Source organism: Zea mays, chromosome 3, assembly GCF_902167145.1.
Source record: "Zea mays cultivar B73 chromosome 3, Zm-B73-REFERENCE-NAM-5.0, whole genome shotgun sequence".
Lineage (NCBI taxonomy): Eukaryota > Viridiplantae > Streptophyta > Magnoliopsida > Poales > Poaceae > Zea > Zea mays.
The window spans coordinates 45,080,668-45,106,798 of record NC_050098.1 but is presented as its reverse complement, the minus strand read 5'-3'; positions in this window follow the sequence as shown (position 1 = coordinate 45,106,798).

The following is a 26,131-nucleotide window of genomic DNA, read 5'->3' as shown; positions in this document are numbered from 1 at the left end:
ATTATTACCCCTCTCCAACATGTTAGCTCCTATTTAAGTCATGCTCGAGTTGCATTTGTGTCTCCCTACCTTGGTCGTGCCTTCCCACTCCCATTCACTGGCCATCATTGCGACCAAAGAATTCACTAAAGTTGGCATCGCCGTCGAGGTCCCTGCTTACATGAGTACTCATCTCCAGCCACCTCCCGCCCTAGCCGAGCGCATCATCACAATTCCTGAGCCCCATTGATGCTTTTGTGACCATTCCCTAGAGTTCTACTATGCTCCGGTGAGCTAGCCACACGCCGCCAGAGTTCGGCTCACATAACCAAGCCCCTCCAGCTGCCTACACCGTGAACTGAGCCCACCGTCGCCCTCGCCTGGTCTCGTGTAGTGGTGTGTGTGGCCTTTCTAGAGTCCAATCTCACCGAAGAAACTCTGACATCGTCGTCAAGCACACCCTGCTACCCCGCCCATGGCTAGCCTCCTCTGGACTGCATCAGCGCTAACCAAAAGCACCCCCATGTTCACCAATCACCGTCGTGCATCGTCGACCTTTTTCGGACCCCCTCGACGCCGGTGAGCCGCGTTGCGCTTCCACTTCACTCCCTCTATTTTTCCCCCGGTGAAGGACTCTCAGATCAAATAGGGGAACAAGAAGGGCCTATTTACAAAGCCTCAGACCATGTGAATAGTGCCTAGGGACCTAAGTTGATCGGTTTATTTAGTCGATAACTTAGGGCCCCGGAGCAAAATGGGTTTTCCTTTTTCCTATTTAGGATTTCTTTTAAATAGACAGAAAATATTTATAAATTGATAACTTGAGTTCTACAAGCCCAAAATTTGTGAAACTTATTTTGTAGTGTGCCTTATAACTATCTCTACAGTCTAAAATGACTTTTGAGATATTTTGACACAGAATTTGCATTTAAATAAAAAACTACATTTTGGGAAAATTTAAGGAAAATAGAAAATTGTTGTGGTAATGAATGAAATTTTTTGGGAAGACTCGTTAACTAATTGCTCACTTGTGAAAAAAATATCATGTACTGTTCTTATGAAATAAATAAAGGTTATTATTTAACAGCTAAAATTGTTGTTTGCTTTAGAAAATCTTAATAAATGAATCAAGGCTTAGAAAAAGAGTGGAACCAATTTTGCCCAACATCCTATAGGATATGGCACATAGGAAAATTAAATCAAGCTCTGGTCATATGGAAATATTAGGAGTTACAAAATAAAAAACTAAAATTGATGTTTTCTTTGGAAATGCATAGAAAATAAGTATGGTAGGTTTAACCCCCACACTTTGTGATGATTGCTCTTGTGCTAAGAAGTTTGTAGGAAAAATAACAAATTTGTTGGTTGACATTTTTCACAATACAAAATGGGAAGTAGTGCACTTCTGTTAAGTCACTTAAACTTTTTTGCACAATAAATACCACTAGTTCAATCATGGTGAATTTTTGTGTGTAGACCCTATTAGAAGAAAAGTAGCCACAATATTTTTTATAGAATTTTTAAGAACCTCGAGCTATTTGTTGCTATTCAACCTTAGTTAATAAAAAGAGTGAGAAGGAAAGGATTAGGGTAAAAGTCCTTAACCCAAAAAGACATTAGGATACTTTTCAAAGAGTAAAGATTTTTTTGATGATATGGGTGGAAAGGGGTTAACAGGGAAGCATTTCACTTATAACTAATTACCCTAAAAAGTAATTGAGTATTACAAATAGAAAGGAACACAACACTGGTTAAGGAATAATTACACCCAACTCCTTAATACCATCCCCTAAACCCATGTGACTTGATCTCTTTAAGCCATAAAAGATGAACCTTGCACCCCATGCCACTCTTTTAAGCATTTTTATTCAAAGATCTTTCATGCTAATTGAAGATGCTAGAGGTAACATGATTAAGTAACACATGCATATGCATTCGTGTAGATTGCAATCTTGCTGACAAAGAGTATGTGTTTATTCTGGAGTCTGAGGGAGGTCAACAGGAGGGTGAATAGACCTTAACTGAGGAGCTAGTTCCTATTATAGAGGATCTCCCCTCAGACCCTACTCAAGGAGGCAAGCTCCAATTTTTATGCATATCCTGTTATATATTATTTTGTTATAGCTATATTGTAGGATGTACTGTGCATTTACGTAGTAGGAGTTGCTCGAAACCCTAGATGCATGACAATAGCCCCCTATGTGTTGAATCAGTAGTATGATATGTCGCTTAGCCGCAATGCTAATTAAGGATTATTGTAGAAGTTGAGTGATTTTTTAGCACCCGCGCGAGGTCAGGAATTGGATGCACCACTTTTAAGAATGGGTTTATGACTTGTCTGTGGACACGAATCCCTAGGGGATGCCCTGTCTGTGGAGCAGAATTGGAATAAGGATTAATGTGTGGATACTTTGTATGAAGAGTTTGAACATACCAAACACATGCTGAGAAATATAGTAATTGGCAAGCCTAGTACTTGATTGAACATGCATGTGGACATTTCCCCCACTTCCTCTAAAATGAGGTTTCCTATAATAGCTAGAGATGGGTACAATAGCAGTCACTACACGGCTAGGTCCAGGGCAGTGGGGCTTTGTATTCCAAGGCAAGTGGGACTTGGCCACATTTTGAGGAATTAATGGGGACTGTTGATGTGTGCGGAGATGGAGGGCCCCTACATGTCATGTGTTTAGGTTTTACATTGCAAGGTTAAAACCTGATTCGAACTGTATGCTTCTCGCAGGTAATGAGACTACTTGATCAATGTACTACATTGAATAAGAAGTGAAATGAGGTTGATGACTAAGTTGATGTTTGACATAATTGATTCCCACCATAAATGTCTAGAAGGATGCAAAATCTATATTAAACATTCAACTAGAATCTGGAGCTAAATGTTTGATTTAGATAACTAGTGCTTGCTTTAGGAAACCAAACCCATGAGCCAAAAAGCATCATGTGTCTAGAGGTAGTGGAGAAGTTTCCACTCGCCGGGTAAGTCTCACTGAGTATTAGTATACTTAGCCTTGCTTGTGGCAACATCTTTTTTAGGTACCAACGTTGAGGACATGATTGTTGGTGTGACTTGGCCAACCACCCTGCCACCGGGCTGGATGGTTGAGTGGGACACGATCTCTGTAGGAGAGGATCTTGAGGAGTAGACCATGGCTGGCTTCGCCATACTACTTGTTTATCGTCACTAGTATTATCGTCGTCCAATTTGCGCTGCAACTGAACAATGAACTTTGTTTATCATCAAAACTACTATGATGTAATAGTGCTTGTACTAACGTTTGCACTTGTGGTTCTTGTGGAATGTATTCTCTAGTCTCATCTTCGAATGAGACATGGTTATCGATCTTGTAGAAGTGGTTAATCGGACATGATCCGATGGACAGACGATTTAATCCGATTTGAGTGTGTCATCGCCCTTGAGGTGGGACCCGGGCAGTTAAGCCAGATTCAGCTAGACTGTTCCACCATAGTGATTGTTTGTTTACCATATGTATGGTTACCTCTACATATTACTAACATGGCACACTAATCGAGCGCTCTAGCGTGGCACTGACATAAACATGCAACACGAAATGACTCTATGCTCTCCCCTATTCCGACATACACCTTCACTAGCTAGATGTCGCCTATTCTCTCTGCTCCCCACCCTTACCTCATCTGTCGCCTCCCACCATCTAACAATGATATCACATGGGGCAATTCAATGACGTGGAGTGGTGTAGGTCGTAGGCTAAGGATATGGCTTGTAGCATCGAAGAAGGGTGGTGATGGGATGGTGAGAAGACCGGCCTCTCCATGATGATTTGCCCCTTATGCAAGATGAACAAGTTCATCAAGCTAAGAGCCATGAAAGAGGATAAGGAAAATCAAGGGCGTGTGTTCTTCAAATGCCCTCACAATGTGCCCCTGGTGAGTTACATCAAGCTTATTTCTGGGTGATTTACTTTATTTTGCTCAAGTGAGTGGGACTATGGTTTTACTCCATTGATTATGTCCTTCTCTTTGTCACAGATGCTAGGGAGGTGTATAAACTACGCCATGGCAAAGGGAGTACTTGGAAGATTTGTTGAAGTTCAACATTATTGAGATTCACTGTGTTGGGGTGAATGAAGAAAGGGATGTTCTGTCAAGGGAAAGAATGAGACAAATTTAGGGATGAGTAGAGTCAAAGTTGGTCGCTTTGATTAGTGCAATTGAAGCATTGTCTATGGTGATTTTAGTTAATGTAGCATTGGCACTAATGTTTGTGTTCTAGTGAATGTAACCAACTATTTTGTAATGCTTTGGATGATGAATAAGAATGGCAAGTTTATTGCAACAAAACACTTGTTGTTATCAAGTTTAGATAAATATGTTTACCACATTAACATTACTAGGATAACACGTAGTGAACACCTCCAGCTTCCCACATTAACATAGTGAACATTATTAGATAAATGTGTTTCCTACATTAACATTAACATTACTAGAGTTAACATTACCAGTATGTCCAACAAAACATAGAGTTTAGGATTGCATGTCCAATAGAAGCGTGTCCATAAGACTGTCACATAACATAGCATTTAGGATGCATAAAAGAAGTACAATAAGTTGTCCAGGTCATACATGACCACAAATAAGTTCAGGACTACATGTTCAATAGAAGCACTTTGAAAGTTCCCTAACTACTTTCTCCTAGGATTGGTTGTTTTTTTGTCGTGGTATCAAACTCTTTTTCATTTGTGTTATCTTCTTTGGTGGCTACAGGATTGGTGAACCTAGTGCTTCAGGCTCAAGTGCTTCTTGTCCTGGTGCGGCCTCTAGAGCTAACATTATGTTGTAGTTTACAAATTCAAAAGAGAACTTGCATGACAAAAAGATTTAGGGACAAGTAACATACAAGGCCCACACATTCCACAGTGGGGCGCAACAGCAACAACAACTTCCATGATAGCAACAACTCTTGTTCTTGGTGTGTTCAGTTCTGGTGGAGGAGCTTCATTAGTAGTGGCTTCGTCAATAACAGAAGCTTGATCAACATGATCTTTTTTATTTTCTTCTCCTCGAGATCCACTCCTACTTTTTGGGCTCCTTCTTCCTATACAATGTTCACAAAGGTTAAAAGATTGAATGTAATAGATAATAACAAGACCGATACAGTTAGGACCTAATACATTCACCTTTTCTTGGTGCCTATCAATGAACATCTCTAGCTATTTTTCTTGTGCCATAATTCACCATAATTTTGACAAATGGACTGCCTTGTTGTCTTGCCACTTGTGCTGCTAGGATCATGTTCCTTTTCCGTATTCTAAGAGCTCTCTTCTTTGCAGTTGCTGGAAATAGTTGCATATTGCCTCACTACTAATCTGAAGTCACGCATAGAAGATGTTGAGGGCCTTCTTCTTCCGAAGGTCCTCCAAAACATGACTAACCATTTGCTTCTAGCATAATGTTGATTATTACAGAAGCTTCGTCATAAACAAAGATTCATGATGGGAGTGTTCTCTTCCACCAAAGGTCTTTGAGACAAAGACATAGCCAGAAAATGACAACAATGAACGTCGAAGCTAGAGCCGAAGAGAAACAGCTTTGGCTTAAAGTGGTGTCGAAGATCAAACATGGTGCTGAGCCAAAGAGGAAAAGACTAGCTAGTCCCTAATGATTTATGTTACAGTTATGAACAAATGTTAAGGTCATAAATGTATTTTTACCTAGGTTGCGTCCTGTGACTATAAATAGGTGAACAGTATCCTCGTACTGTTCACGCTGGATTGTAATCGCTCTCGCGTCAACACCTTCGAACAAGTCGAAGGTATCAATGTAATATTTCATATGTTTATCATGAATTAAATATATGAATTGATACATGAATGGATAATGTTTATCATCTCTATGAATTGTTATTCTTTCGAATGATGAAGGTGTTTCCTTCATGACCTTCAACTGAAGATCATTATATCCAAAAGGAGATAATGCTTCGTAGGACGAAGGTCCCTAACTTTTAACAATTGTGTTGCCTTGTTCTTGATTCACAGCATTTGAAAACAAGTGACCAACATTGGCGCCCACATTCGGTGAACTCAAATGACCACCTTCGACAATAGCTCGAGCAACCACCTTCGTCATGCTGCCGAAGAAGGCAATAGTGCCAGGGGCTGTCCTTGCACCGCTGGACATCAACCAAGAAGGGCTCCCTCTGAGAGAAGCCCGAAACCAGAAAAGGAAGGCCATCAGTCCAACACCACAAGAGGAGGAGCTAGACCAAGAGATTAGAGAACTAGAGGCCATCCACCAACAAGTGGAGAGAAAGAGGGAGAAAATGCTTCGGTTAGTTGAACTCCAGAAGAAGATTGATGAAGCTGCCAAAGAAATGCACCATATCACGCATGACGAGCAAGGACAAAGGCCACAGCAGAGAGAGCTTCGACAAAAAAGTCCAAGCTATGATGATGTATGGTACGATGATTTCCATCATGGTAACTTTGCTTTTGATGATGCTTCTCCTCTAGTAGTAGAATTGCAGGCTACCCCATGGCCACCATCCTACAAACCATCACAACTTCCCATGCATGATGGGCATTCTAATCCGAGGCAGTTTCTTATGAGCTACCCAGTGACCATATCGTCATATGGTGGCAACACAGCTGTCATAGCGAAATCCTTTGTCATGGCAGTCAAGACCGTGGCTCAAACGTGGTATTCCTTCCTTCGCCCAGGAATGATCAAGTCATGACAAAAGCTAAAGGACATGCTGGTAACCAGTTTCTAGATGAAGCCAGTAACTGGCCAAGCTCTGTTCCAGTGCACACAGAACCATGTGGAATACTTGCAAGCGTATGTCCGAAGGTTTCTGCGTCTCAGAGCTAAGGCGCCAACGGTGCCAAATGAGATTGTCATTGAAGCCATGATTAAGGGGCTTCGGCAAGGTCCAACAACACGGTATTTTGCTAGAAAACCTCCGCAAAACTTTGGGAAGCTTCTGCAAAAGATGGACGAATATATCAGGGCTGACAACGACTTTCGGCAGAAAAGAGAAGAGGCCTACAGATACTCCGAGATGACTAGGCGCTTCGGAGGAAGGCTCCACCCTAGGCATGTCAGGACGATCCATAACCCTAGCTCAAGTGATGATAGGGGCAATCATCCTCAAGGGCATCAGCACAGCTCTCAGTCATCAGGGACACAACAAAGCTCCTTCAGGCCACCAGCTCCAAGAGGCAGAGGAGGAAGAAGTTTCTGAGGAAGGTTCAGCTCCCAACCAAGAAGGTTGTTTTGTTTATTCTGTGGAGAAGACAAAGGATATACAACAAGGATGTGCCAAGTCACAATTCAGAAACAAAAGGAAATAGCTGAAGCTGAAGCACGACACAATGAGCCAAAGCAGGTCCTACATACTGCTTCGTTCTATTCCCCATACATCCTCAAGTATATGGGGCAACCAGCAGTCCACAACATCAATTGCTTCGGCAAGCCATTCACAAGTTGCATGGACCCCGCTACCACCACCACCACCCATGGCTCCAACCTTATCTCACATTCAGCAGCCAGAAGGGCACAGCCAGACGCAACAAAAGTGTGATGCACGTGAAGAGTCTGAAGCTCGCACAATCAACAACATTGTGCCTGAGTCGAGACACATTTACTGAAACAATACATAGGCTCAAGCAGAAAATTTTCATACTTAATGTAATCTTTACTTTTCTGCCTTTATATTTTTCCCCAAAGACAATATAAGAAGGTACAACCTTTGGCCTGTTGTAATGAATCTGGGGTTACACCATCGAGTGTAACAGAAAAAGATGAAGAAGCCAAAGTCGTTCCTACGGGGATACAGAGCTAAAATACCACCTAAGTAAAAGGTGAAGAAGCTCCAAAGTTGTTCCTAGGGGGATGCAGAGCTTAGCTCCAAAGTCGTTCCTATGGGGACGCAGAGCTAAAATACCACCTAAGTAAAAGGTGAAGAAGCTCCAAAGTCGTTCCTAAGAGGATGCAGAGCTTAGCTCCAAAGTCGTTCCTACGGGGATGCAGAGCTAAAATACCACCTAAGTAAAAGGTGAAGAGACTCCAAAGACGTTCCTAAGGGGATGCATAGTCTTATTTTTTATGATTCACGCATCAACATCATTTGCATCATATCATCACATCATATTGCACAACATCGCATCATACATCATTTTGCATCGACAGAAATAGAGGAGAAAGAAGGAAAATTGCTCCTTCAGACATACAGGCTAACCCATGAGGTTAACTCTATCTTCTGCAAAGAATCACGAAAAAATGTATCAAAAATACAAGACCCATGCCTTTGACAGAGATGTTTTCATACGGGGGTTATACCTTCGACAACGGTATTCTTATGCAACAACTACGACGAAGCCTTCAGAGTGCTTCAGCAAATAAGGGGTTTTCTTTCTTTCTTTATGAAGCGTGAAAAGAAAGGAAGGTGTTTTTTCGCCTGCGGCTCAAAAAGGTACGTACGAAGATTTCATGCCTCACAAAGAAATATATTACATCATTAAATATAAAGATAGTTGATAATTGTTTCTTACAAAAAGAAGTTGCATACAAAAATACTGAAGTCTGAATAGACAAGCTCTAGTCATCTTCTTTGAAAACTTTGTCAGCAGCTTTGTTTAGTAGCCTGTTTACAGCTTCGTCAACGGCTTCGTTAGCTATTCTAATAACATCAAGAGCCCCCTTCAGAGATGGATCGGTTTCAGGGTCGTATCGCTCCGGAGGGGGAGAGAGTTCAGTTGCACCATAGCACAAGTGTTTGTTAGTTCCGAAGCTAAAATAATTTATGAAGCTAGGTCATGATAGATATACCTATAAGTTTTGCACATTCTGCAGCTTCTTCAGTTTTCCTGGCCTCTTCCAAGGCATCATGAGACTCTTTCTCATTTTGTCTGATAGCTTCATCAGCTATCTCTCGGCCACCCCTCAGCCAGACTTCAGAGTAAAATTTCCCACTCAGGGCAGTGGCTTCGCCTGAAGGGCTCTTAATGTCATTGGCTGAAACCAAAAATCCTGGCTGAACTATAGCCTTTGCGTGATCACAGCCAACCTTCTCAAGAAGAGACACAGCTCCGCGGGCGCCGGCGAAGGCATAGAAGTCTCCCCTATCACTGAGAATTTCGTCAAAGGCTTCGACCTCGCCGCCGATCCACCGAATAACTCCATCAAGATCACCACGGATAAAATCTTGCTCTGTAGAGAATGCGCCAACTTTGGCAAAGCTGTTTTCAATTTATTACAACATTCCATTTCAACATTATAGCATTCCTCTTTTGCTCGACGGAGCTCATCGACATTTTTCTGAACCCTTAGTCGTTCAGCATCAGATATTTCCCGTTTTGTTTGCTCAACATTAAAATTCTCAGTCAATTCATCGAGCTTCTTTTCCAATCCCTGCACTTCGGATCTGTGCAATCCCACTTGAACAGACAGTGCATGCTCTAAGTCAGCAATACCTTTTGCGTCTTTTTGTTGCTTTTCTTCAAGCTCCTTCATCTTCTGCTATGCCTCAGAAAGGCTAGACATCCTAGCTTCGCTAGATTTCAATCTTTCTAGCAAGGAGAGCAGAATCTTATCTTTTCTGAGAGCTTCATTTTTCAGCGTTATAACTTCCGAACGAAGATTCCCAATTGCTATCTGATTGCTCTCATCTTCTGCATCTTTTTGAGACTTTAAAGCCTTGCTAAGAATTAGACCCTAACAAACAAAAAATATACAAATAATAATTATAAGAATTACCACAAAAAATAATTCACTATAAACAAAAATTGCCAAATGCGAAGACAAAATATACAAATCTTCAGGCTATTGTAAGCAAGGCTATCTGCAAGTTGATCCTTCGTCATTGCAGATAGGCCAAGCTCTAGCTTCGGATATCCCATGTTGTCCATCATCTCCCCACAGACATTTATCTCCTTGCTGTCTGTAAGACAATAAAGGAAGTTATCTTCATCGTTTCCTCTATATACCAAGGACCCTCGGGGGTATTTTAGGTCCTTAGCATAATGTTGCACTTCGGCAATTTGCTCTTCTGATAGTTGTTTCCCGAAGCATGTCGAACAATATAGTCTAAATCACCCTGAGAAGGTGCCTCGGGAATAGGTGATGTTGGCTTTTCTGGAAGACTCTCCTCCACCAGCTCTATTGGCTTAGCTCCCAAAGGTCCCACTTCAACGTGAATAGAAGAAGCGCTTGCAGCGGCCACTTCCCTTACATCTTCAATTTTATCATCAGAAGCTTCGGCAGTAGCAGGAGTTGGCATCTTCATGGATTTCAAAACATAATCCAAAACACTGGCCATCCTCCTTTTCTTAGGAGTCATTGTTGTGGTTGCAGCAGATGGTAGCTTCGGCAACTCAGTTATGGTTGGGGGACTCAGCAGTTTTGGATGCTCTTCTGCCGGATCGGCACTAGCTTCAACTATCGCAGCAGGAGTTGTCTCCGGAGCCAAGGGGATAGCTTCGGCATGTTCAATAATCTCCATCTTTTCTGTATCAAACACTGCAGATGTCTTCTCTAAAGGACATGGCTTCGGTTTGGGAATCAAAACCTTAGCTCTTTTCGGTCTAGGCGCGGCGAAAGAGGATGAAGTTGCCACATTTTTCTTTAACCCTTGTTTTCGGGCAGGAAAGCAGTAATCAGGATAAAAAATCCGATCACATCGAAAACTCTATTCAACCTCCTCTTGCCGCGAGCACCGAAGGCAGTTGTCATGGCTTCGTCCTCTGCCTTTGAATAAGCTCCCAACAGTTCGTCGCTGGTGGCATCAATAGCCTCAAGCCAGTCATCATTCGGCTCATCAAATTGACTTCTATAGCGATAGGTGTAACTTAAGTAAACCAGAACATCTTCGCTAGAGCCGGCAGCAATCTCCTTCGGCATTTCCCAGTCATTCACCAGTGGCCACACTTTGTAAGCAATATGCTCTTGTACCAATGTAGGTGTGCATAGTGTTGAAAGCCATCAAACACGCTTGCACTTCGTTCCCGCTTGCAAGTAACGGCCTTCTGATGCCGAAGCGTGATCGTATGGGGCGCTGGATAACACCCTTCACATCTTCCCTTTCACTCAGATCATTCTTGACATAGAATCATTGTTTCATCCAATACCCGGCCATTACTTTCGGAATGTCGGCACGGGATACCTCGTGTCAGAGCGGTGCACAAAGCTGTAGCACTCGAAGTTGTTGTGATACTGATCCTTCTTAGTTGCCTTTGTCTGGTAAGATAATTCATGAATGTTGTAGAAGCACTTGGCATCTAGCTCCAGCCCTTGGCTTCTCATAGCCCAAATAAAAACTCCAACTTTAATTAAGGCTTCAGGTGTAAGCTGATAAAGGTATATCTCAAATGTCTTTAGCACTTCGACCAGCATCTTGTGCAATGGAAAACTAAGCCCAGCCTTCATAAAACTTTTAAATACCACCACTTCATCTGCTTTAGGAAGAGGAATAGTGTTTTCTCCTCTAGCCCTCACTATGGATATGCCATGGAAAAATTTTCCCTTCATCACTTCAATCTGTCCTTGCTTAATAGTGGATTTTCCAAAAACAACATGACTAGGCCTCCATGACCGATCTTCAGCATCTTCTTTATCACTCTCCACATCGAAACTGTCACTGTCGCTGGAATTCCCAGATAGCCTAGCCAACATTTCTTCAGTGATTTTTTGACGTTGGTTCTTTTCATAGCTTCGTAAAAACCAGTAAGTGTGGTGTCTACAGTCTTCTTATCTTCGGGCATTTCGATGGTGATCACAGCAAAAACCGAAGCTCAAAAAATAGTTGGGCTCACAAAATACGAAAGCTAAAACGACAATCACAACACAAAAAGCTAGAAAGCACGAAAAATATTCGTAGTGCAAGCCTCTGTATATATACACAAAGCACCACTGCACGGTGGGTCCCACGATTCAGAACGATTCGCTATTCTAGCAAAGGAAGGCCTTCGTTCATATCGCAGTCTGAATTTGTTACGAAGAAACAAAGTAATACTGTGAGGGGCTACTGTTGGGGCCTTCCTCTTCTGAAGCTCCTCAAAAATATGACTAACCATTTGCTTCTAGCATAATGTTGATTATTATAGAAGCTTCGTCACAAACAAAGATTCATGATGGGAGTGTTCTCTTCCACCTAAGGTCTTTGAGACGAAGACATAGCCTGAAAATGACAACAATGAACGTCAAAGCTATAGTCGAAGAGAAATAGCTTCGGCTTAAAGTGGTGTCAGAGATCAAACATGGTGCTGAGCCGAAGAGGAAAAGACTAGCTAGTCCCTAATGATTTATGTTATAGTTATGAATAAATGTTGAGGTCATAAATGTATTTTTACCCAGGCTGCGTCCCACACCTATAAATAGGTGAACAATACCCTCATACTGTTCACGATGGATTGTAATCGCTCTCGCGTCAACACCTTCGAACAAGCGAAAGGTATCAATGTAATATTCCATATGTTTATCATGAAATAAATATATGAATTGATACATGAATGGATAATGTTTATCATCTCTATGAATTGTTATTCTTTCGAATGATGAAGGTGCTTCATTCATGACCTTTGTCTGAAGATCATTATATCCAAAAGGAGATAATGCTTCATAGAACGAAGGTCCCTAATCTTTAACAATTGTGTTGCCTTATTCTTGATTCACAACATTTAAGAACAAGTGACCAATAGAAGGATATATAGAAACCACTTCCATTTTAGGACTATCTCTATCCCACTCTACCAAAGACTCCATCATTACATAATCATCAAATGGAATAACAACATCTCTAAAATTATTATCTAAATCTACTAGCATGCATGCAATACCATGTTCTTCAAATCTCTTTGCATCTACTCCATTATCATTAATTTTGCCAAATCCTTTATGGTTTTGATCAAAATCACTGAAGAAAGTGAGAGTTCCTAGAGGGGGGTGAATAGGAGATCCTGTAAAAACAGCTCAACAAAAAAACATGGACTAATATTGGATTAGTGAAAGCAAGAGCCAAGTTCGAATGAGGAGTATGAGAGGAGTAAACTTCTTCACTTAATTGCTCATCACTAAGTGAGTATTAAACTTAGAGCAATTATGTAAGTTAAGTGAATAGAGATAAAATACGAGTAAGATAAAGATAAATGACATGACGATTTTATCCCATGGTTCGGTCAAGTAGAATACTTGCCTACTCCACGTTGTGGCGCCCCAACGGACGAGGGTTGCACTCAACCCCTTTCAAGTGATCCAAAGATTAACTTGAATACCATGGTTCTCTTTATCTCAACAATATCCCGTTGTGAGGAATTTCCACAATTTGGAGTCTCTCATGCCTTACACAAATGATCTCAAATGAACACATGAGTAAGGTGGAGTAGAAACGCACACAAGAACTAGAGTTGGTTTGGTAAATCCAGCCCTTTGGTTTGGCTTTTGGCTTTTAGGGGGCAAAAGCCAAACCAAACAAACCCTAAGATTTCTTACATAGCACCTTATTCAGTTACAAACTTGGGATTACCATATTAATAGTTCTAACTTGAATTATGTCAAGAAATACTTACAACCATTTATCACATATAGATTACCATATTATAAGAATGATGAATGCACAGTCTATCATATGAATGGATCCTTCTCCAAAGTGAGGTAACACCATTAAGATCATTCTCAAGCTATTTCTTTTAGCTATGTGACTACACGAAAGGAGTAATATTGAAGATATCATGAACTTGAGACATATGTGTTACCATTCTTTGGTTATATCCAAGTTGTATGTCTCTTGCTATATCTCCACAATAGTAAATGTTTTATTCCTACAGCATAAGATCTTGCTCGAGATAAATATGAAGTTAGACATATAACAATCAAACTCATCTTTGGGTCAATCTTAAGAGAATAAGCAATATAAGTTTGATAGCTTGAAATAAAAATTTGAATTAACCCGCTCAAGCACCCTAAAGCTTCATATCATCTTCAAGTACCTGCAAAGGCTCATCAAACATATTTTGGTCCCCATCTTGGGATAGGTCCATCAAGGTTAGTCAATAAGGACTTAGGCACCCAAATGGCCTTTGTCCTAGAATGTGGCGAACTAATCACCTTTCTAGCACAAATGTCAATTTTGGGTCTCCTAAGCATATTCAAATTAATTGACAAGTTAGGCTCATGAGTTTTACCTTTTTGACAAACCTTAACTAGATAACCTTTCTCATGGTAATTGTAGCAAATGCAATGCTTTTCCTTGCAAGTCATTTGCTTCTTGTATTCCTCCTTACCGAGAGTCATTTTTCTTGATGGTGCAAGGTCTTAGTTCTTTATGTGAGGGTATAAACCAATTTCATGATCCTTCTCCTTGCATCCATAGCACCTCTGATTGCTTCTATTTGATTTTTCTTTGATGAATCACATAGGAGCATTATTAGAGCAATTCACATGATCCATAATTTTGTTAGAGAAATTCACATGATCCATAATTTTATTACCTTAATTATTTCTCATGCTTTTCTTGGTAAGCTTGGTCCTCTTCTAATGGGATTTTGCACATGTTATGGTTGTCCCTTTCTTAAGCTTCTTCATCATGTTGTCATGGTTCTCTTGAGAAGGTTGAGCATGACACTTTCCCTTCAATTGAGTTAAGCTCCTTTTAGCCTCTCATTTTCTTACTTGAGCTCATAGTTTTCTTTTGCAAATGAAACATTACTTGTTCCTAAAAATTCTAGATCAATGGATGGTTGGCTTGCTTGAGAGCAATAAAATTAGCACATGGTAAAATAGCTTCAATTTGAAGACATGTGCACTTGTGAGGTTGGTATGATTTCAAATTAGTTAGAACAACTTCATGAGCATTATCTAACATGATATGATCATCCATAAATCTTTCATGACAATACAAAAGCATATCATATTTATCTTGTAAGGCTAGTTTTCAAATTTTAGCCTTTATATTGTTCCCTTTAGCATCACATTTTCATTTTCGAATATAGCAATGCATGATAAAGAATCAATAGTTCTAACTTGCTTAATAGAAATGGCTTCATACCTTTGGACCAAATCACAATGAAAGCACTTTAGCTCTTCATGTTATTTGGTCAACTTATCCAAGCTTTCAATTTTCTTAATGAGGATATCTTCTAGCTTGTGAAGTGTCTCTATTTGTTCTCCCACTCTTTTCAATAGTTTGAGCATGATCACTTTGTCCCTTTTGTTTAGGTGAGCATAGAGTTGTTGGAAATCATTTTCATCCTCCTCATACGCACTTCTGCTTTCACTATCACTCTCATTAGCAACAAAGCATGTATGAGAATTGGAATGGAAAGATGAACCTTTTGGAGAGGTGGATTCATTGTTTGGTCTCCATCGATCATTTTCTTCTTCTTTCAATGAGTTAGTTTCACAAATACTAGAGGAAGTAGAAGCACTAGATGAGCTATCACTTTTGGACTCACCAAATTTGTCTCTAATTGTAGTCCAAATGTCATGAGCATCACTGAAAGGTTTATAATCTCTAGTTATGAGGTCATGACAAACATCTTTACTAAGAGTACTAACTAAGATGTCAAAAGCTTGATAATTTAAACGCCAACATCTTAGTTCTTCTTTGTATGGATTTTTCTTATTAATACTAGAAGGCATGATACTCTTATCTAGAATTTGTTCTAATCCATGATTTATGGTCCTAAAAACATTGAGCACACTAGTAGACCAAGATGCATAATTAAAACCATATAGAAGCAATATTTCTAGAGTTACCTCCTTGTGCTTGTCTCCTGATGGAATTCTCTTGTTCTTGTGGGATATTCTCCTAGCCATCACTTTGAGTTATTAGACTCTAAATGAAGCGTCAGGCTTCGATACCAATTGAAAGTCACCTAGAGGGTTGGTGAATAAGCAAAACTTGAATTTTTACACTCAATAACAAAACTTTGATTCCAATTAGGCGTTAGAAGAAGTAATATAATCGAGGTAGGGAGATGTGTTATTCTTGCACGTATTGCTCTTTTGAATGCAGAATTAACTTGGGTAACACCAGATATTTGATTCAATATCAAGGCAAGAGAACTTTAGAGAGGGAGAGGGGACAACAAATCGCAAACAAGCAAACATAAGGAACACGTCGCTTTGTTTACCAAAGTTCAGTTTCTAAACGAAACATGTGTCTTCGTTGAGGTGTCCTTAAGGACCAGGTCGTATTCAACCTTGTCAAGCGATTCCAGAGATCGAGCTTGAGTCCTCTCTCTTTTTTCAATCGAGAGACCAAAGTCTCCATGAGGCACTTCACACGTCGAAGTCAACCACCAAACCCCGCCACGTTAGCTCGGCCGCTGGATCTGGAAACTAGCCATTGAATTCTCATAGGCCCGGTGCACCATTAGATAGGCCTAGTGCGCCACTGGATAGGCAAAGTCCAGTACACCATGGTCTTCAGCTCTTAAAAACAACCTCTCTTCATAAGTGGTCTGGTGCACCTCCGAACTAGTCTGGTGCACCAAGCCACTCAAACCCATAAATAAGACCTCTGCGTAAGTTGTTTAGTTTGCCACCGGACTGGTTCGATGCACCAGTCGACCAACGTCCAGAGATAGCCTTTCTGCGTAGCTGGTCCGGTGCACCACAAACCAACTGGAATTAAGCACTTTTGGGCTTTTCTTCTTTGATTCAATTTGGTTGTCTTTAAGAGTGTTCCTATGACTTAGACAAACATATCTAGAGACTATCCAACTAGTTTAAGTCATGGAACTTGTTACTTTTGATTTTTTTTATAACAAATGTTCCAATATGGGCTCAAACTTTGCTCAAAATGTCAACTTTGAATCTAAACTTTCCAGCTTCTCTAAATTGCTCAAATAAGATCTTAGGGGCATTTAGAGCATCTCCAAATGACTTCCAAAAAATCACCCAAAATATGGTTTTGGGATTAACCTAAAAGTTATTGGGAGTTTATTTTCTTTGAATATCCAACAGTTCCCCTAAGTATATACCAAAAATAATTTAATCTAGATCAGAAAATCTTTGACGCCCACATCCATTCGAGCGTCTTGTCATCTTTGACCTACGTAATATTCCTCATGTTATTTTATTCCATTGCGTTGTCATTGATAGGTAGTGGACTGTGGCTGGGGGACTGAGCATGACACCGGTGAAGAGGCGTCATAGGCAAATGAGCTGACAGAGGGCGGATAGCCAGCGTTGGATGGTCAATGACGTATGGGTCAGCGATGGGATGGTGTGGGTAGTGGCAATGGGGTGGCGGGAAACAAAATTGTCAATGTGGTGGCAGGAGTAGTGGTGATGTGGTAGTAGGGAATAGTACTGGGGGAACCAAAAATCTCCATATTTGTAACTACAAATGAAGGGAGTTTTGGGGCTATCAAAAAGTTGGGAGGGATTTAGGGAAGCTGTTGGAGGCTAGTTTTTTTGTTTTCCCCATGAATTTTAAGTTAGGGAAGACTTTAAGGGGGCTCTTGGAGATGCTCTTATCCAAATGGTTGAACTATCAATAGTTGATATTTTCCAAGGTATGCCCCTTTCTATGAACCTATGATCAATCACTTAGCAAACTAGTTAGTCCATGAGGTTGTGATTGTCATCAAACACCAAAACTAATCTAGAAATGGCTTAGAGCCCATTTCCCTTTCAATCTACTTCTGTTTTCCACCATGAGTCACTCCAAATGTTGCATGGGTACTTGAGGTAGTGGGGGTAAAATTATGTCATGCATTTTTCTTATAAATTTCTTTGACAACTACATCAACAACCAAATGCATCACTCTAACATCCATCTTGGACTGAATTGTCTGCTTAAGTTGATCATTGTGCCTGACCATCTACTCAGACCATTATCATTGTTTACTCCCCATACCTCGAGCTCTTATATTCCATCACATATTATAAAGCTAGCCATGTCATCGACAAAATTTTCTAGATAGTAGCCATTGCTAACATATATCCAGTTATGTTGCTTCTACTCTGAAACATCAAACATCCCATAATCCAAGTTTGCTTTATAGCTACCAGATTGAATATGAATTATAAACACATTACTAGGAGCAATCCTGGCATAATGTAGACATGCAAACACTATGGAGTTAAACAATATACAACCCCAATGCAACACAATATCAATATTATATCTACTAAGAGGGGAAACTAAACTCACATGGAGGACAATCAATCGTCATCATGCATCAACCATCCAAGATCTAACTCAACCTAAGCATATCAATAGGGATGTGCATAACCCAACAACCAAAATAGAGAAAAACATCAAACCCTAAGATTCACAAACATGAATGTCAAGAGAAGGAGTGTAATACAGATCCAAACCTTGGATCCATGAGAATGCCCTTGCAGCCAAGGGCGTCCCATACCACCTGTTGGGGACTTGTTCTCAAATGCTATGAGTTAAGAACAAGGCAACACAAAGAAAATGTTAAATGTTAATGCCCTTCGTCCTTCGAGACATTATTTCCCCTAGGATATAATGATCTTCGGACAAAGGTTATGAAGGACATACCTTCATCAGTGCAGCATATGGTAATGAAAAGAGAATCCTATGAAATGTAAAAGATAACATGAATAATTATGTATCGTTATCAGCTCATTTCTATTTTATTATCATGGAAAATAGAAATGATATCAAGTTATAAATGTACCTTCGGCTTGAAAGAAGGTAAGAGTACAAGCGTGATGCAAAAGCAAATGTCAAGTCAGCGTGAACAGTACAGGAGCACTGTTCATCTATTTATAGGCACGGGACGCAACCCATGTAAAATTACACCCATGCCCTTTACATTTGCTAATGACTCTATAGTGATCCATCGAGGTCTAAATAGCCTTTTCCCTTTTAAGTCGGTTCCCTTTCCTGCTACCATGCCGAAGCTCCCTCGCGCATAGCTTCGGCTCTGCGTCAACCTTCGTATTCTTTGTGCTTCTCACACTGCGATTCTGATCCGAGTCCGAAGGTACCTGTTCATGTATTATACTCCAAAAACATTGTTAAATCATGTTTTTGAGGACCTTCGGAAGACGAAGGCCCCCAACAGTAGCCCCTCGCAATATTAATTTGTTAAAATGACGAATTCAAATTGCGATATGGATGAAGGCACTAAGCCGAAGGTCTGGAAAACACCTTCCCTTTGCTAGAATAGCAACAATCAATGACAGACGGGGCCCTCCAATTTGGAGCGCACTGGGCGTATAAATAAGAACTTATCCCGAGCACATTTGGTACGCTACTTGCTGCCTGTTTTGCTTGCTCAATTTTTTAGCTCTTGCCTACCAAAGCTTGCTTGGTTTTTTAGATTTTCTAAGCTTCGGCTTTAAGAACACATTTTCACCATTTCCGAAGAGAAGATGTCTCAAGATAAAAAAGTTGTTGCTGAGACGAAGCTGGGCGAGGAGGAGAAGCTCCTTGAGGAGAAGACTGTTGGCTTTATTGAATCAATAGCAAAGACAAATACAGAAAAGATTACTAAGGAGATTCTAGAAGGCATATCTGAAGACACCGATGACAGCGACAGTTATGATGCGAAAAGTGGGGGCGAAAACTCCGAAGATTGGCCCTGGCGACCAAGTCATGCAGTCTTCGGGAAATCGACTATCAGACAAAGTCATCTTGATAATATGAGAGGAAGGTATTTTCGATATATGTCTATTGTGAGGGCTGACAACGGAGATAGGACTGTTCCTGTTCCCGAAGAAAATGAAGTCGTGATCTACCGAAGCTTCTTCAAAGCTGGGCTTCGGTTCCCCTTAAGCATATTTGTGGTTGAAATTTTAAAGATATATCAGATTTTCCTTCACCAAATTACTCCCAAAGCAATTATCAGAATGGGGATCTTCGTCTGGGCCATGAGGAGTCAAGGCTTGGAGCCAAGTGCAAAATGTTTTTGCAGTATGCACGAACTTTCGTATGAGACGAAGCCCAGGGGTAAAGAACAGTATCATACAATTTTGGTTGCTATAGCTTCGTTGCTCGTTCAGGCTCAAGCTGCCCAGTGCCAACTTTTTGGAAGAGATGGCCCGGAGACTGGATGAAAGAATGGTTCTATGTGAAAAATGATTTAAAGGCACGAGAAGACATTAAAGAGATCATCATGCGCCCCATCTGGTCGCGCTTCGGCCTCCGAAAGCCGAAGGTAGAGATTGATGAGGCAGCCGAAGGATGCCGAAGGGCCTTCGGCACAGTTTGCTCTTTCATCGGGACAAGGGATTTAGTCCAAGAGCATGTGGCCTACAGGATATGGCCACTGATAGACAACTGGGAAATGCCAAAGGAAACCATCACTAACCCTAGCGAAGGTGGTTTGGTTCGATTAAAATATACCTTTAGGTTTGGAGACCAATTTATCGAACCAGACGATGACTGGTTGAAGTGTGTTGAAAACACTAGTGATGAACTACTTGGAGCGTACTCCAAGTCTGAAGATAACGCACTATCTGCGGCCTTCGGGAGCCGAAAAAAGAAGAGGCTAAATAGAGTTTTTGATGCTATTGGATTTATGTACCCTGACTACCGCTACCCGCCATGGGGGCAGAAGAGAAAGAGTGCAACTTCTGGGAAGAATGTTGCTTCAGCTGCTTCAAGCGAGCCCGCGCCGAAGAGGAAAAAGGTGAAGGTTCTTACTCACCGACCGCGCTACATTGAACCGGCCACAGTGCCTGAATTTGGCGGTGAGACCTCTTCGACTACTAAAGCCAAAGGACTTGCCCTTACGCAGAGGATTGAAGAGCCAGCTGCAATGCCGAAGGCTGACAAAATTGAAGAACCGAGAACCGAAGAGACGAAAACATCAGAAATTCTAAGCCCTTCGGCAGGAGTGGAGGCGCCGAAGACACAAAAAGATCTGGCAGCAACCCCTAAGAGAAAAAGGATGGCCAGTGTATTAGATGTGCTGGAGACGATAAAAACTTCAAGCTCTACTCCAGGAAAAATTGCCAAAGCTTCGAAAATACAGATTGAAACCGAGACAAAGCTGACTGAAGCCGAAGCTATACTGAGCCAGGCCGACGCCGAAGCTGGGCCATCAGTGCCCGCCAAGGAGAAATCCTCGGAAGCTAGAGAAAAGGCAGCGGAAGAAGAGGGTATAGAACAGATTTTGCCTGAAAAAGTTGCCGCTCCTGCTCCCGAAGCGTCTTTCGAGGACCTTGATTATATTATTCGACACGCTTCGGGAAAAAGATTATCTGAAGAAGAAATTTTTGAAGCTAAACATTATGACCAAGAACTGAAATACCCAAAAGGGGCCTTAGTGTTTAATGGCACAGACGAAGATGACTTCTTATATTGCCTCCCAGACAACAAAGAATTATCTGTCTGCCGGGAGATGGCCAGAAGTATGGGCTTTCCGAAGCTCGAAGTTGGCCTTTGTGCCATGACGAAGGACGATCTCGCGGATAGCCTTGCGTACAACAGTTTGAAGGTATGAAAATTGTGAATTTGAAATTTTATGAATTTTGAATTAGTCTTTGGTTCTTATATTGATCCATTCATTCTTTCGTGTAGGGCTTAATACTTAGCAACGCCTTAAGGGCGCAAAAGAATGCCGAAGACGAGAGTTGCACTATTGCTCTCAATAACCTTCGAACAGAGGTTATTAAGCTGAGGAACGAAGCTTTGGAAAAAGACAAAATTCTGCTTACATTGGTGGACAAAGTAAAGAGGGACGAAGCTAACTTCAAAACCCAATCTGAAGCCCAAAAAAATTGAGATTGAAGACCTTCGGAGGCAACTAGCCGAAGCTAAAGAGAAGTGCGCAGTCGCAGAAGCTAAACGAGGAATTAGCGAACAGTGGACAAATCATTTAGAGAAAAACATTGAAGAACTTCGCATATTCAAGGAAAGATGCTTTGAAAAATCTATGGATTGCGTGAAAAAGATAAAAACTAGCTTCGCCAACGTTGGCGCATATTCAAGCGAGGACAACTTCATAAGAGGCGATCCTGAGGGCCCAATTGAGTGGATCAGCAGCGAAGCCGAAGCTTTTGAGGAAATTTTGAGTGACCGCGGGGACGTTTGTGCCTTCTCTGGCGCGAGGGGAGTTGCAGCTATCTTGGAGAAAGCATGGTGCGAACATGTTAAAATTTTGGTCCAAGCCGAAGCTGCTTTCTCCATTGATGATACGAAGGACCCCTCGGCCGAAGCAAGCTTAATAGATGGAAGAATTTTCACTGACATCTGGGAAAATGGCGGCCGAGGGATGGCTCACGAAATAATAAAGAAGAGCGAAAAAGATACTCATGACACTAAAGAAGCAACAAAAGCAGCTGAAAAGGCTGCGGAGCTTGAGAGACGAATAGGTATTACTTAATGATTTTCAACTTTGTTGTATACTTTTGTGACTTCAAATTGATTTACGTTTTCTATCGCAGCTGAACTATCTCCTCCCTCGGAGCCCTTCGAGTTACTGGCCGAAGCAGAGGCAAAGGAATCATCAGAAATTATTATCATGGCCGAAACTATTATAGACGAAGTCGTTACACAACTGCTGACCGAAGCTGCAGATAAAGTTTTGAAAGAAGAAGAATAGTTATTGTAAAAACATTGCTAGATTATTAATGTAACATTTGCTGGACTATGCTTGTAATATTTGGTGCTCATGGGTTTTGAATGTAATATATGAATGGCTTTGTAATTCATTTCTTTGTGATGCATGAAACTTTTATGTACATATCGTTTTTGAGCCTTCGGCGAAAAAACACCTTCCCTTCTTTTCATGCTTCGTAAAGAAGAGCCTTTATACTTCGTGAAAAATCCTCCAATCGTCGCAAAAACATTAATGCTTCGTCAACAATAGATTTTTTCCTCCATATCAGCGCTGATGAAGCTGTATTTCTTCAAAACTTATTTTGTGCCTTAGCACAATTTCACTTTTTTGAAGCATTCTCCGAAGGTCAACATTGTATCCCCTTCTTGTGCCATTGATGCAATATGATGTATGATGTTATGTTATGCGAGATGATGTGATGATGTTATGCTATGCAAAATGATATTTGTGCCGAAGACACACACACACATCCCCATAGTGGAATACACAATCTCTTTGTCGTTTATTTTTCGGCTTCACCTCTTATTTTTCGGTGTATCAGTGCTGACTTTTCGCTGTAAGTTCTGCATTCCCTTAGGAACGTCTTTTGAACTTCTTCGTCTTCTATTTCGGCGGTATTCGCGTTGACTTTTCGCGCTTCGCCTTATATTTTGGCGGTATTTGGCTTTGCATTCCCTTTGGAACGACTTTTGAGCAGAAAACTTACACTGCGCTCCCTTAGGAACGACTTTTTGTAGCTTCGGCAAACTTACGCTGTGTTCCTTAGAACGACTTTTTGTAGCTTCGGTGAAACTTGTAATGTGATTTTTAGCCCTGCGTTCCCTTAGGAACGACTTTTGTGCCTCAGCGACTTTTTTGAACTTCGTGAGTCTGTGGAGAAGATATATTATACTATAGCAAGAACGAAGCTATTACAAGAAATTGAAGACGACAAATGATAACGAATGTAAAAACTATTTCATGGGGTAGGATATCTCTTAGTAGATATGCTTCGATTCTGGCACAGTACTGTTGACTGTGCGAGCTTTGGACTCCTCCCTGAAGTCTCGCTGCTGATGGGTCTTTTGACTCCCTTCTGGTTGTTGGCCGCGTGAATATGCAGGTTGTAGTGGTGGCGGAGGTGGAGGCTGTGGCCAGGATGCCTGTGGCTGACTAGCCGAAGCAACAGACGCTGCAGGATGGTTACCCACATACTCTGGTATGTAGGGTGAGTGATACGAAGCAGTATACATGACCTGCTTCGGCTGGTTCTACTGAGCTGCAGCTTCTGCTATTTCCTTTTGTTTCTGAATGGTGACATGGCACATCCTTGTAGTATGGCCCTTGTCCTCGCCACAGAATAAGCAATAAATTTTCCTAGGTTGATCCCCAAACCTTCCTCCGAAGCCCCTGGTGCCTCTGCCTCTTGGAGCTGGCGGCCGAAGATAGCTTTGTTGCTGCCCCGAAGCTTGCGAGGAATATTGTGGCCTCCGTTGTTGACTTCCTCTGTCGTCACTCTAGGTGGAGTGGATTGACCTGACATGCCTTGGGTGGATTCTCCCTCCGAAGCCCCTGGTCATCTCAGAGAACTTGTAGGCTTCCTCCCTTCTTTGACGAAAGTCATTGTCAGCGCGAATGTATTCATCCATCTTTTGAAGAAGCTTCTCCAAAGTCTGTGGAGGCTTTCTAGCAAAATACTGGGCAGTAGGTCCTGGACGAATCCCCTTGATCATGGCCTCAATGACAATTTCATTGGGCACTGTAGGCGCTTGTGCTCTCAGACGCAAGAACCTTCGGACGTATGCCTGGAGATACTCTTCATGATCTTGCGTGCATTGAAACAGAGCCTGAGCTGTGACTGGCTTCATCTGAAAGCCCTGGAAACTTGTCGCCAGCATGTCCTTGAGCTTCTGCCATGAAGTGATAGTTCCTGGCCGAAGAGAAGAATACCACGTTTGAGCCACATTTTTAACTGCCATGACGAAGGACTTGGCCATGACAGCTGCGTTGCCTTCATATGAAGATATGTTTGCTTCATAACTCATCAAAAACTGCTTCGGGTCTGAATGCCCATCATACATTGGAAGCTGAGGTGGCTTATATGATGGGGGCCATGGGATAGCCTGCAGATCTGCTGTCAAGGGAGAAGCATCGTCAAAAGTAAAGGTACCATGATTAAAATCATCATACCATCCATCATCGTCGAACAAGCCTTCTTGATGAAGCTCCCTGTGTTGGGGCCTTCGTTCTTGCTCGTCTTGAGCAAAATGGCGTACTTCTTCAGTTGCTTCATCAATCTGCCTTTGAAGATCGGCTAGTCGAGCCATCTTCTCCTTCTTCCTTTGTACTTGTTGATGAAGCATCTCCATGTTTCTGATTTCTTGGTCCAACTCGTCCTCCTGGGGTGTTGGACTAGTGGCCTTCCTCTTCTGGCTTCGGGCCTCTCGAAGAGAAAGGGTCTCCTGATTTGGGTCCAGTGGCTGTAGAGCGGCAGCCCCTGTCGCTGAAGCTTTCTTCGGTGGCATGACGAAGGTCAATGCTTGCCGAAGGTGGTCGAAAAGAGTTCACCGGAGGTGGGCGCCAATGTTGGGGACTTGTTCTCAAATGCTATGAGTTAAGAACAAGGCAACACAAAGAAAATGTTAAATGTTAATGCCCTTCGTCCTTCGAGACATTATTTCCCCTAGGATATAATGATCTTCGGACGAAGGTTATGAAGGACATACATTCATCAGTGCAGCATATGGTAATGAAAAGAGAATCATATGAAATGTAAAAGATAACATGAATAATTATGTATTGTTATCAGCTCATTTCTATTTTATTATCATGGAAAAATAGAAATGATATCAAGTTACAAATGTACCTTCGGCTTGAAAGAAGGTAAGAGTACAAGCGTGACGCAAAAGCAAATGTCAAGTCAGCGTGAACAGTACATGAGCATTGTTCATCTATTTATAGGCACAGGACGCAGCCCATGTAAAATTACACCCATGCCCTTTACATTTGCTAATGACTCTATAGTGATCCATCGAGGTCAAAATAGCCTTTTCCCTTTTAAGTCAGTTCCCTTTCCTGCTATCATGCCGAAGCTCCCTCGCGCATAGCTTCGGCTCTGCGTCAACCTTTGTATTCTTTGTGCTTCTCACACTACGGTTCTGATCCGAGTCCGAAGGTACCTGTTCATGTATTATACTCCAGAAACATTGTTAAATCATGTTTTTGATGACCTTCGGACGACGAAGGCCCCCAACACCACCCTTATGGTAGCACTGTTTTCCTGAGTGGTTCTCCATGTTCTAATTAACATAATGATTTTAACATGAACAGTAAATAACAACTAATAATAAAATATAATCATGAATAAAATGTATCTCCATACCCAAAACCACATAAAGCAATAGCACGTACTACCCAAATATCTAGTGGTGAACAAGGTATAAAGATAGTCAAACTAGGGTAACCTATCGGGTCCCATCAAAATTAACCTATAACTTGCTTGGGACTCGAGATTCCAGGTACCAGGATGATCTTCAGATGACTGATAACCTCACGCTAGTCGTAGCAATACAAACAAATAGGGTATAGGCAAAATTAACATCACACCAACACATAAGAACACACTGCATAAG